The sequence below is a fragment of the Cricetulus griseus genome, assembly GCF_003668045.3.
Source record: "Cricetulus griseus strain 17A/GY chromosome 1 unlocalized genomic scaffold, alternate assembly CriGri-PICRH-1.0 chr1_0, whole genome shotgun sequence".
In the NCBI taxonomy this organism is placed as follows: Eukaryota; Metazoa; Chordata; class Mammalia; order Rodentia; family Cricetidae; genus Cricetulus; species Cricetulus griseus.
Window position 1 is genome coordinate 43,135,032 of NW_023276806.1, and position 13,516 is coordinate 43,148,547.

Below are 13,516 nucleotides of genomic sequence, written 5' to 3' on the forward strand. Positions count from 1 at the left end.
TAGTCAGCTACCACAACACTATACAGATGCAACGGTGTGAGCCTGCCTTTGAATTTCTTCTTGGATTTCCAAGTAACCTGATTTAAAAACAAATCTCTTTTGTGAATCCTCATATAATAGCATTGTAGCACAAATTCTAATCAGTGTTAATAAAAAAACCCAGAATCAGATATAGTGGTTAATGCTAGATCAGAGAAGCAGAGCAGACAGCCACTAGAGAATTCTTACTTCTACTAATGCTCAAACCCAAAAGGTCCTCAGACTGGCTCCTCAGACTGCTTCCACAGACTTCTTGCTTCAGACTGCTGCTTCATACTGCCATGAGCTCCTTTCTTCTCTGGTCTTATATTAATCTCTCTACTCAGCTGTATCACTCCTGTTTCTATCACTTTAGCATTGGGATTAAAGTTGTGTCACTCCAGATGCTGGGATCACCTTTGTGTGAGCTGTTTTTCTTTTAGACTGGATCAACTTCATGTAGCCCAGGGTGGCCTTGAAATAACAGAGATTTTCTGCCTCTGTCTCCCCAGTGCTGGGATTCAAGGTGTGCACAACCACTGCCTGGCCTCTATGGCTAAGTAGTGTGGCTAGCTTGGACTCTGATCTTCAGGCAAGCTTTATTTGTTAGATCATAAACAAAATATCACCACACAATGTGATAGTGACATAGAGAAATAAGTGAACAATGAACAACAGTGTCAAGCTTTCACAAAGGTTGCCTCTTTTAATAAAAGTTGTTTTCACTTTTTAATGTCTTATTCTTACTACTTATTTATTTATTTTTATTTAAATTAGAAACAAGATTGTTTTGCATGACAATCCCAGTTCCCTCTCCCTCCCCTTCTCCCCTGTCCCTACCCAAGTAACACCCTACCTCTCCCATACCCTTTCTGCTCCCCAGAGAGGGTAAGGCCTTCCATAGGGGGGGTCTTAAGAGTCTGTTACATCCTTTGGGATAGGGCTGAGACCAACCCCCATGTGTCTATGCTCAGGAAGCATCTCTTTATGTGGAATGGGCTCACAAAGTCCATTCCTATGCTAGGGATAAGTACAAGAGGCCCCACTGATGTCTGATGTCTCTGCACTGACACCCACGTTTTTGGGGTCTGGTTCAGTCCCATGTTGGTTTCCCAGCTATCAATCTAGGGACCAAGAGCTCCCCCTTGTTCAGGTCAGCAGTTTCTATGGGTTTCTATGGGTCAAGACCAGCCTGGTCTTGACCCCATTGCTCATCACTCATCCTTCTCTGCAACTGGATTCCCGTTCAGTTTAGTGTTTACCTATGGGTGTCTGCTTCTACTTCCATCAGTTGTTGGATGAAGGCTATAGGGTGTCACATAATTTAGTCATCAATCTCATTTTCAGGGGAGGGCATTTAAGGTAGCCTCTCCTCTGTTGCTTAGATTGTTAGTTGGTGTCATCCTTCTAGATCTCCAGATATTTCCCTAGTGCCTGATTTCTCTCTGAAACTACAATGGATCCCTCTATTATGGTATCTCTTATCTTGCTCTCCTCTATATTTCCCCAAATCAACCTTCCTGCTCCCTCATGTCCTCCTCACCCCTCCTATTCTGTCTTTCTCATTCTCCTAGCTCCCTCTCCCCTCCCCCATGCTCCCAATTTGCTCAGGAGACCTTGACCAAAGCAAATCCCACAGAATGGGAAAAGATATTCACCAATACCATATCCAACAGAGGGCTAATCTCCAAAATTTACAAAGAACTCAAGAAGCTAGTCTCCAAAACACCAAATAATCCAATTAAAAAGTGGGGTATGCAACTAAATAGACAATTCTCAATAGAGAAATCTAAAATGACTGAAAGACTCATAAGAAAGTGCTCAACATCCTTAGCCATCAGGGAAATGCAAATCAAAACAACTCTGAGATACCACCTTACTCTTGTCTGAATGGCTAAAATCAACACCAGTGACAGTTTATGCTGAAGAGGGTATGGAGAAAGGGGAGCATTCCTTCCCTGCTGGTGGGAGTGCCACCTCCTACAGCCACTTTGGAAATCAGTATGGAGGTTCTTCAGTAAAATGGGAATCAATCTACCTCAAGATTCAGCAATCCCATTCTTAGGAATATACCCAAAAGAAGCACATTCATACAACAAGGACATCTGTTCAACCAAGTTCATAGCAGCATTATTTGTAATAATCAGAACCTGAAAGCAACCTAGATGCCCCTCAACTGAAGAATGGATAGAGAAAGTGTGGTACATTTATACAATGGAATACTACCCAATGGAAAAAAATCATGGAATCTTGTAATTCTTAGGCAAATGGATGGAACTAGAAGAACCAAGGTAACCCAGTCAAAATAAGACAAACATGGTATGTACTCACTCATATATACGGATTTTAGACATAGAGAAAAGTATTACCAGCCCACAATCCACACCACCAGAGAAGCTAGGAAACAAGGAAGATTCTAAGATAGATATACATGATGCCCCAGAGAAGAGAAAAGGGATAAGATCTCCTATTCTTACTACCTTTTAATCTTCAAATTTTACAGCTTAACTGTGCATTGTTTGCTATTGATAGAAAAGCATTTGTAGAACTATGTTTCAATTTTTTTAAGGACACCAATGCATTAAATATGTTAACTCTTATTTTAGGTCATCAACTTACTATGCTGAACATCATAATATTAATATATTTGTTATTTGTTTTATCTTTGTATATATTTATGGGCATTCTTGAGGGTGTATGTAATATAGTATTAGTGAAATGGTCAGAGAACAACTTCAAGTATCTATCTTCACCTACCACCTTGCTGAGACAATGTAAGTTGTTTACCATTGCCTATATCTAGAGTTAGCTAGCCTGTGATTTCAGCATTCTCCTGTCTCTTCTTTATTTGTTGCTGCAGGAATGCTGAATTTGTGGAGATACACTATTGCCTCTGCCACACTTTACATGGATTCTGATGACACAAACTCAGGTCTAAAGGTTTGCATAAAATATCCTGGAAGAAGACTTTGTGAGGACCTGGTCTGTCCTATCTCTACTGCTTCCTGAATCATGATGTGAATAAATCTGTTCTATCAAGAGTTTCCCACCATGGCCATCTTATACCATTAGTAGAGTTAAAGGACTATGCACACATTGTTGTTGGACTAGATTCTCTGGAACTGTGAGTTGTAGGTTATTGCCTTGCATATATCACTACAACACAAAAATGACTAATTCAAGGAATGTTACCAGCTAAATTTGCTAGACAAAGGTCAGTTAGCAGTAACAATGTAAATATTGAAAGATACATAAAGTAAAAGAATGATAGATGAGATAGTAGTTAGGTAGCATGGCAGTGCTTGTGTCAGAATTAAGAGAAAAACAAATGAGGTATAAGATGTGATCTAAGCATTGTGGATTTATTGCATTAGAGATTATTGCATACAGAAGTATCAGAAAGTCTATTCCCAAACAAAATAAGAAAGAAGGCTGAAAACATGGCATGTTTAGACAATGGTTCAAACTGAATCTTGATAGTGTTCAAAATGAGCAATGTTCTATGAGAAGCATTTAACATCAGGTCTGAGTTGCAAAGTGGACACTGGATTCTGTTTCCTTGGCAACTACAAAGTTAAGATAAATGTTGAATGTTGTGTCTGAAAAACCCTTATCTGAAGCTTTGCACCTGGATTGAAAATTGAGGCTGCTTCTTGGTGTCAAAGTGACTCAAATCCTCCAGGCAAAAGTGGGCTATTCCATTTTTACTGATCTGGTTTCAAAAGGCAAAGTTTCTAATAGTCTGTGATTTTAGAGAACAAAGTACCTTGGTTCTCCATCCTCTGATAAAGTAACAAAAGCAGTATGTAGAGGTTAACCTCATAAGCTGGTTGTACAAATGAAATGGAGTGTGGTACTGTGCTATCCCATGGGCAAGTGTTGTTATTGTTCTTACTACCCAGCTGATCTTTGACTTAGAAAAACCCTGTAATAAAATTGTATAATAAGGGGAAGTGATCAATCTTTGCAGAGTCCAGAGCACAATAATACCTAACCATCCAGTAAAGTGATGCACCTTAGGAACTCCATGCTTTGAACAGTGGTTTAACTATAGTACAATCACTTTTGCCTTCAATATTAAATATTTCATGGTATCCAAAATTTAATCTAGTTGATAGGCTTGGAGTGCAACATGTAATTGCACCTTTCACAAGCTCCTGATTTTTACCTGCAACTGAATTTCAGGATGCTACCATACCCAAAGGGGCATGGAGAAACATTATAGGACCCAGCCCCTGTTCCCAGATGATGAGGAGAAATTTCTATCAGACTGTGGCTTAAAGGCTGTCCAGTAAAGATTTCATTTTATACTGAATGCTCTTTGTGACATCTCTGATACATTAATTTTCAACTTGAATACTTTCCATGTTAGCAAAATTCAATACTATGCAATTGAATCTTTGGCCATTGGCCATTTCCAATCATAAGCATGCCCTTATTGCATTCATCCTCCATTCGTTGCCCTAATCTTGTTTTCTGGTGGACCACGCAAGAGCTATATTTCACTCTTTTCTATAATCATCCAGTAGGTATCACTATCTTTAAAAGTATCTGTTTCTGTGAAGAAGATGCATGGATTTGACTGTTTTTCTGTTGAAATGCTTTAAAGTTTTATACATCCGTGTTGTTCTCATCACATCCATTACCATTGGTCACTATTGCAATGCTTGGAACAGAATGATTTTTTCCATTCTATTATTTCTAAATAGCCTGATTCATGTAATTATATAAGTTAACTCACAAACTTGGCAATACACATTTGATTTTGCAGGCTTAATAGTAATCACCACAATTTAAACACACCACTCTCACCCTAGGTAATTACAATTCTAATTGACACACAGGAAACATTTCTGTTCTTTCTGAGCAAAGGCCGGCTGTTAATGAAAAGCCCAGCTGCTTTCACTTGTGATAGTATATGCTTCATGATTTAAGTGATTAAAATATTCTTGTCACTATGCACAATGAATGAAGATACTTGATATTTTTACATCTCATTAAATATTTACTACACCAGGATTTACCAAACAGCTATTGATGCTTATGAAGTTCAGTGTCTTATAAAATTAATGTCCAAGCAGATTTTTTTAAAGAGACTGAGACTCTGAAAAGCACAGTTAAGAGATCATCAATGTTATTGTGTGTTTTGTTTTCAGGCTTTGGACTTTCAGATTTAGCCCTCTTTCTTTTGCCTGCTCTGCTGACACTGCCAAGCATGCTCAACTAGTTCATATGCAATTGACTTACTGGAAGTAATGCTCATGTCCATAAATTTATATTGATAAATGAATATCTTTCAAATCATTAATATTTTATACCTAAGTAAACAGAAGCAGGTGTACTATGAGAGCTTATTGTAGCCAGCCTGGTTCTTACACAATGTTAATGCATCTGACCTTTTTTTTAGGCTCAGTGTACTCATGCACATTGCTGGTTTGCTTATGTAATATAGTGCCCAACTCGTTCTTTGCTGTTGTCTCTAAAGCTCAGCTGTCTCAATATGAGCTTCCACCTAGCAAGCCTTGGGGTTTCTTCATATTTAGAATTGCATACTGGAATTATTTATGTGTGATTTATGACTGATTTATTGTGGCATCATATCATATTAATTAGATTTTATCCTTGAGTGGTCTTCCACACTCCATATTGCTGTGGATTTTCTCGATTTTGATGCATAGTTCAGGAAAGCACAGGTTCTCCTATGGAATGTGTATTTGCTGCTGTAGAGGGAGCTTAGTGAAGACAATGTCATCTGAACCTGCTAACTTTACTTAAAGATTTATGGTCATCCTCGGTATGGATGTCAATATGCTCAATAATAATGAAAATTTAGCTATTGACAAAATGGCATCCTTATCTCACATTTCTGGATCCTTAAAGTCCACAAATTTCAGAAGCAATAAAACAACAACAACAAAAAAAACCCAAACTTCTCCTGATGCTCTTCTTTTCTGTTCCTAGTTGTTTGGCCTCTTACTCACCCCATTTAATATAATCCCATAGGTTTGCCTTATCTGAACTGTAGGCTTCTAACTTTTTGTCTGAGAATAGGCAAGTTTAAGGATAGTGAGCAGGAATTATGCAATGGAGCTGCTTGCCTTCTCAAAACACCAGAAAGTAAAAATATCCTGTTTTATTGGCTAAGAGATTCTACCAGTATGCACAGTTCTAATGTCCATTCATTTTCTATATTAAAATCTAGATGGAGCCAGGTGTTGGTGGCACACACCTTTAATTCCAGCACTCAGGAGGCAGAGGCAGGCGGATCTCTGTGAGTTCGAGGCCAGCTGGGTCTCCAGAGCAAGTGCTCCAAAGCTACACAGAGAAACCCTGTCTCAAAAAACCAAACAGAAGAAAGAGAGAGAGAGAGAGAGAGAGAGAGAGAGAGAGAGAGAGAGAGAATCAATTGTCCCTGATTTGTCCAAAGTTGTTTCTTCAACCAAAGATATTCATGGAAACATGATTTTTGGTAAATATAAGTGAATATATTGCAATTATTTGTATTTCAGAAACATTACTGACCTGCTGAAATCAAATTGTTTCACTTGAAAAAACTTGTGTGTATGAGAATTTGACTGCATGCACATATGTGTGTCATGTGCTTTATGTCAAGTACCTATGGAGGAAAGAGGATGGCATAGGCATTGGATCCCCTGGAGCTGGAGTTTCAAACAGTTTCAAGCTTCCATAAGGTTATTGGGAAATGAACCCGGGTCTTCTGCCAAGGCATCAGATGCTCTCAGCTGCAATGCTATCTCTTTAGCACCAAAATCATGACTTCATCTCAGTCAATAAAATCATTTTACAATAGACACAAATTTATGATGTCTTTGAATTGAATAACATTTCTTTAAATGTATCCATTCTGTGTTTTACCAAAAGAAGTTACTTTCAATATTATTGCTCAGTGGTTAAGAACACTGACTGTTCTTCTAGAGGTCCTGAGTTCAATTCCCAGCAACCACCCAGTGGCTTACAGCCATCTATAATGAGATCCGGTGCCCTCTTCTGGAGTGTGTGCATCTATGCAGGCAGAACATATATACTCAATATTATTGTTTAAATATTATAATTATGCTGAATAAATAGATAGTAAAAAGTATGAAATATATTATGCACATATTTTAGTTTGTAGTTACTGGTATCTTAATTTAAATGGTTGCTTTCTTAAAATGATAAGTAGTTTCTTAATTTGTAGAGCATATTGAGAATGCAATTTGCAATGTAAGATCTGACTAATGTTAATTAAAAGTAGCTATAATGAAGATGGAAAATTAAAGAATATTTAATAGAACTAAATAAATTTAGCTAATTATGCAAATAAACATTTATATTTTCATATTGTTTTAATACATGCATTTGGAATAATTTTTGCAAGTTAGATGATAACTGAAACATGTAATGATCACTCATTAATTCAAATATATGAAATTATTTTTCATTTTATTATTACCATTGCTTAGTAAGGAAGTTTGCCTCAATTAAATTCAAGGTTTTTACATGACATTGAACATACATGTATTTGAGTTTTTACTAAAGATTGTGCCTGAGTAAAATCAAGATGAAATATTATAGATAGTATAGTAAATTTCTATAATATAATTTCTCTAAAATGATAGATAAATAATAAAATAAATGATAATAATAATCCTCAGCTCATTGTGACATAGACAGTGCTGAGTTGCCAGTCTGCATTAATATCAGATGGAGTCAGCATTTAGATGTTACACTTAGAAAGAACTTCATTTTGTATGCTCTTATGAATACTTGCATTGCAGTACATCAAACAGACTTTTATGGTCAATTCATATCACAAACCCATCTTAATGATGTGTAACTAGACACTAAATAAATTTAAAACCATGGACCACAGTCACACAAAAATACAAAAATAGTGACACTGATTTATCTGAGTCAGAGGTTTTTTTTTTTTTTTCTAGTAAGTAATATTATCCTAGAACTGAAGGCTTTCCAATATTAAAATCTCATGACTAAACTAAATTCTATGACTATTTAAACATTCCAAGTGTGCTCTTCCTGCTGCAATTATTCTCCTATGGGGAATGTTCCTGTAGGATCAATATCTTCCTTAACAGAGACACTGTGTGTAGATAAAATAAATTCAGACTAGACCATTATTCCTAACCCAGATGCTTCCATCCTCTATGGTGCTCTGCTGACTGAATCACAAGATAGTCATGGTTATGTATCCCAAATGACACTGTGACTAGGGATGAGGAACTTTCTGGCTTCACTACCTAACAGCTGTAAGATACCAAAGAAATTCTGTGATCAACAAATATCTCAACTACTTTATGTTTTCTGTATGACTGAAGTGCATGCCTCATAGTTATCCTGTGAGTTATTAAGAGATAATTGGACATCTGAAATAAATGTTGAGTGTAGTGTCTAAAATGGACTAGCATCCATCAGTACCTGTTATTGATTTTAGTTCCCCCATAGTCATTTTGGTAAATATTCCTAATAAGTAGAATGTAGTTCAGCGATAATTATGAAAATATTTCTTGGTAATTATAAAACAATTGCCTCACGATATAGATATTATTTCTTTGCACCTGGAAATTTTAAAGGCCTCAGAGATACCAGCAGCTCCAGGGATATTGTTTATTACCTGTACAATGTTCTATAATTCATCAACATCGTGCTCACGTTTGTCCCTTGTGATGATCCCTAGCAAGGTTGCAGCTAGAGTGCTTGTCAGTGACTCCTGGTGTCATGTTCCCCCAGTTGGCATCATTGAGACTCTCATGTGTGAAATACTGAGTTTCTAATTAGCTACACAAAACATATTTGTTGAATGATACAAGGATGTGAACTTCTCAGTGATTCATTTGTACTCTTTGCCTTGCTCTCAGCTTCTTATTCATGACTTCCTATCTCAGCCTAATCATATCTAGATCCTACATATCTTATGTCTTTAAGCCTTTAGAAATTGCTTGCTTCTCACAGAATACTAGTAGACTGTTTCCCTAAGAAAATTCAATGTCAGGTTTATTTATTCCCTGAAGATTTCCACAACTTTCAGTCTTCTGCCAACTGAAGGGAGTTATGAGAGAGCTCTTTCTTTCTTTCATTTGAGTTCCTTTGAATATTTGAGTAAAAATGATCATATATTTCGAAGCAGTTTTGATCCACATGTGCTGAGTCCAAAAATATGTAATACAAAACATTTCCCATGTTCCTTTCACAGCATACAAGATCAGCATTCTTGATCTTGTATTTCCTATACCTACCTGGTTAAGAAAGTCACAATTATTTGTAAATATGCTTCCATATTTGTCAACCTCTCTACATCCTTGAGGGCAGGGGCTTCATGTCCTTTTTTTTCCCCAACTTTTTTTTTATTTGAATTAGAAACAGGATTGTTTTACATGACAATCCCAGTTCCCTTCTCCCACGCATCCTCCCCTACCCCCCCCCCACTAAAACCTTATCTGTCACATATCTTTTCTGCTCTCCCTGGATGGTGAGGCCTTCCATATCCTTTGGGATAGGGCCTAGGCCCACCCCCGTGTGTCTTGGCTCAGGGAGTATTCCTCTATATGGAATGGGCTCCCAAAGTCCACGCCTATGCTAGGGATAAATACTGGGCTTCTACAGGAGGTCCCATAGATTTCTGAGGTTTCCTCACAGAAACTCATGTTCCTGGGGTCTGGATCAGTACCAACTGCCTGATGGAAAGCAGTGTGTTTTTATACAGGTGCATAAATGAATGAATATATTTTAGCATCATCTTTCCCAATTTATTGCCACTTAACTATAAATCTCAGATGCAAGAATAAAATGTATGCATTAATTTGTTGTTGTTCAGTCACAGCAAGCAAACATAAAGAAATAAAGTTCAAATATTTTGCTTCATAACAAAGCACCTGGTTATCACTTACTTTAACCCTGTGTGGAAATATAAGTAAAATATAAAGTTGTTTTTTTGTATTCTCACAATAAATTGGATTTAAAATCTGTGGTTTTGGTTGATATCTTCTAAAGAAAGATTTGCCATACACACTAAGTTGACAGGCTATCAGTTGACATAAACACTAAAATAGACACAGATACTAAAATAACTAAGCATCTCCATGGACATGTCACTCAAGAATACCAGAGCAAAATGAACATGTTAAAACCTGTATTTATTATGAAGAAGTTGCATTTAAGGGTAGATTATTTTAAAAGGACACTAGGATAAGCTTGGCATGTAGCTAACACCTTTAATCTGCACACTCAGGATTTAAAGGCAGGAAGATTGCAGTGAGCTTTAGTGATTTTCTGCTACATAGTAATTTCTTGGCCATCTTAGACAGCAAAATGTGACTTTCCCTCAAGAATCCCCAAGAAAAAGGCCGGAAGATGACTCTTCAGAGAAAAGTGCTTTCTGCCAAAGAGGAAAAGAGTACAAATCTCCAGAACCTGTGTTGTGGGAGAAAGAATAGACTTCCTCCAGTTGTCTTGTGATATCCACCACTGCAACATGGCATAAGCATTCCCCCAAAGCCTAGAGAAACATTAAAAACAATGCATAAAAGCATAGATGCATGTGCATTGCTAAATACTAAGCATATGTTAAATAATATGCATTACAGTCAATCTACAGCTGTGGGTAGAGCTCAGTAGAGCATGATGCAATGTCTAGCAGCAAAAAAAAAAAAAAAAAAAAGAATAATTTAGCCTGTTTCATAGAGGAGCTCAAGTAGTACACAGAACACTGCAATAGTATGGGAAGCCCTGTACTTAGAAGAATGAACCCTTGTTGGGGGTCCTCAAAAGGAAGAACTTGCTTTAGGCAGACTACTTATGAAACACAGAAGAGAAATGATAGTTCAGCTGTCACTTGTGATATCTGATAAACAAGGGCTGGTTCCAGAGAGAAAAACAACAGCTCAAAGAGAACACAGAGATGGAAACTGAGACACTCATTGTCCTCAGGGCATTCATAAGTGAGATTTGCAGATTCAGGGTTAAAGATTTGGGATGATAGGTAGGGAATCATGAGCATATTTGAATTAAAGTGACGGACAATTAGTGTATCTCCAAGATTTTTATAATGGTAGTATAATGATAGTATTTTTATAATGATAAGATTCATTTCTTTGTTTATTTTGGTCAAAATTTCAATAGTTGAGTTGAGTGTGGATTTGTAGTCAGTAATATGCTTGTGACAGTAATTCAGCAGAAATATTTTCAAAAGCTAGAAATTATTGTAAAAGATCTGAAGAAAACAATTGCCAAGTGTAACTGCTTCATCTGAGAGATGTGGGGTAGAGATTTGAAAGGCTAGTGGAGCGGGAGATTGAGATTTAAATGCTATCACTCAGGAGAATGGACACACAACACCGAGAAAGAGTTAAAGAAGGATAATGGGGGTTGTTTCAGATAGAAGGTGAGAGAGTGTGTGATTCTGGGATCAGCACAAGCAGAAGAACACACAAGTGCAGATAGGAGAACCAGAAGAGACATTGGTTATAGTTGTAGGAAAGTAATAGCTCATGCATGTGTCAAAATATGATAGCATTGTTAAATCCCATTTCTGCAAGAGACCATGGTCAAACCAGAAGTGGTTAAACTATATGTGAGACAGTATTTGTCAATTATAGATTGTGTGTTTTCCATGTTAAAGGCTTTCCAACACACTTCACTATCCTGTTCCCATAAATCAGCTTAAGTATGTCTGCCTGAAGGTAGGTATTGTACTATTCCTTAGAGGGAATTTGTTTGTAAAAATGAAAATTAACAGTTTACTTTTCACTTTTTAAAAATAGTGTCTTTCAAATGTTCTTATTTATTTCTTCTCAAGATCTTAATTGTTCTTATTTAATTGCATGTCTTCGGAGGTGAGACTTTCCAAGCTAAACAATGAATAATTATAGTGTAATGAAACATCAACTTGGCATGAGTAAACCAGGCAAAATAGAATGAGTATAAATTTTTTATCAGATTACTGTATCTTAGTGTTTGAAATGAACAAAGTTAAAAATCCAAATCTTTTCTCTGTCATTTTTACTAGAGTAGCAACTCAATTATTTCTCACTAGGCTAATCAATATGCAGTAAAACCAAACAAGTCCTAGAAAAACATGAAAGAAAAGTTATTGATTTTCAGAAACTTTTAAAAAGGGAAGCTTTAATGACTATAAAGCTATGGGTGCCACTGGGAGACAAGTTGCTTAAAAACTATGAGCTTAAGAGCAGATCATCAATGAGTGTTTAAGGGATTTTCGAAGATACAATCCAGATTTTCACAAATGAGCAGAACTGATAAATTTTTATTAGGTCTGTTCAGTGTGTTACCACATACTATAGCTACTATAGTGTGGATAAATGTGACACTGTTGTAAATGACCTCAATAGGCTCAGAGGCTAAAGCTTGAGCTAGAGAAAGGTAACCATTTATTGGAGACTTGCTTTCAATTCCTCTCAATCTGAAAATGTGAATTAATTGATGAGAAGGCACGTATCAAGGGAATTCCCAAAATTGGTTATTATTATATTTCTGTTCTTTCATACAACTTTATTTTGTATAGGAAAATGTCTTTGATACACTTTGTAAAGTGATAGGCTAATAAACCACCAACTTTTATATTAAACTTTAAAAAATGTAGGTATTCTAATATAATCATGCATATCACTTTTTGAGTGTTCTCTTCTACAGGAAGATATTTATTTCTTAAATTATTTCTTTTGTATTTTTCAAGTTATAATTACATTACTTCTAGCTTGTCTTTCTCTCCTCCAATCTTTCTATATACCCCTCCTTGCTCTCTTTCAAATTCTCAGACCCATTTGTCAATAATTGTTGCTACATGCTTACATGTAGATGCTTATATACAGGGAGATACACTAATGGTTAATGTCAAAGTAGAAATAGATGTAGCACAAATTCTAATTGGATTAATAATAACAACTTGGAGTCAGCTATCTGAGTGAAAGCTGAAGGATCAGAGAAGCAGAGCAGCCAGCCACTACAGAGTTCTCAATGCTCAGACCAGGGGGACGATCCTGTCCTCAGACTGCCTTTTCAGACTGCATCCTCAGCCTGCTCCTCTGACAGCTTCAGACTGCACTGCTGCTCAAACTGCAGCTCCTCAGACTGCATCCTCAGACTGACTGCCTCAGACTGCACTGCTCCTGGCACTGCTTCTTTGGAGTGTGTGCTTCAGACTGCTGCCTCACACTGCCATGAGCTCCTGTGTACTCCCACCTTATATTTATTTCTTTCTTGGCCCAGCCATTATCACTCCTGTCTCCACCTGCCTATTGCTGGGATTAAAGGTGTGTTACTCCAAGTGCTGGGATCATCTTTGTGTGAGGTCTTTCTCTTTTAGACTGGATCAATTTTGTGTAGCCTTTAACTAACAGAGATCTCTCTGCCTCTGTCTCCCCAGGGCTGGGACTGAAGGTGTGTACCACCACTGCCTGGCCCCTAAGGCTAACTAGTGTGGCTACCTTTGCCAATTGTCCTGCTCAAAACTTTCCATAGTGAT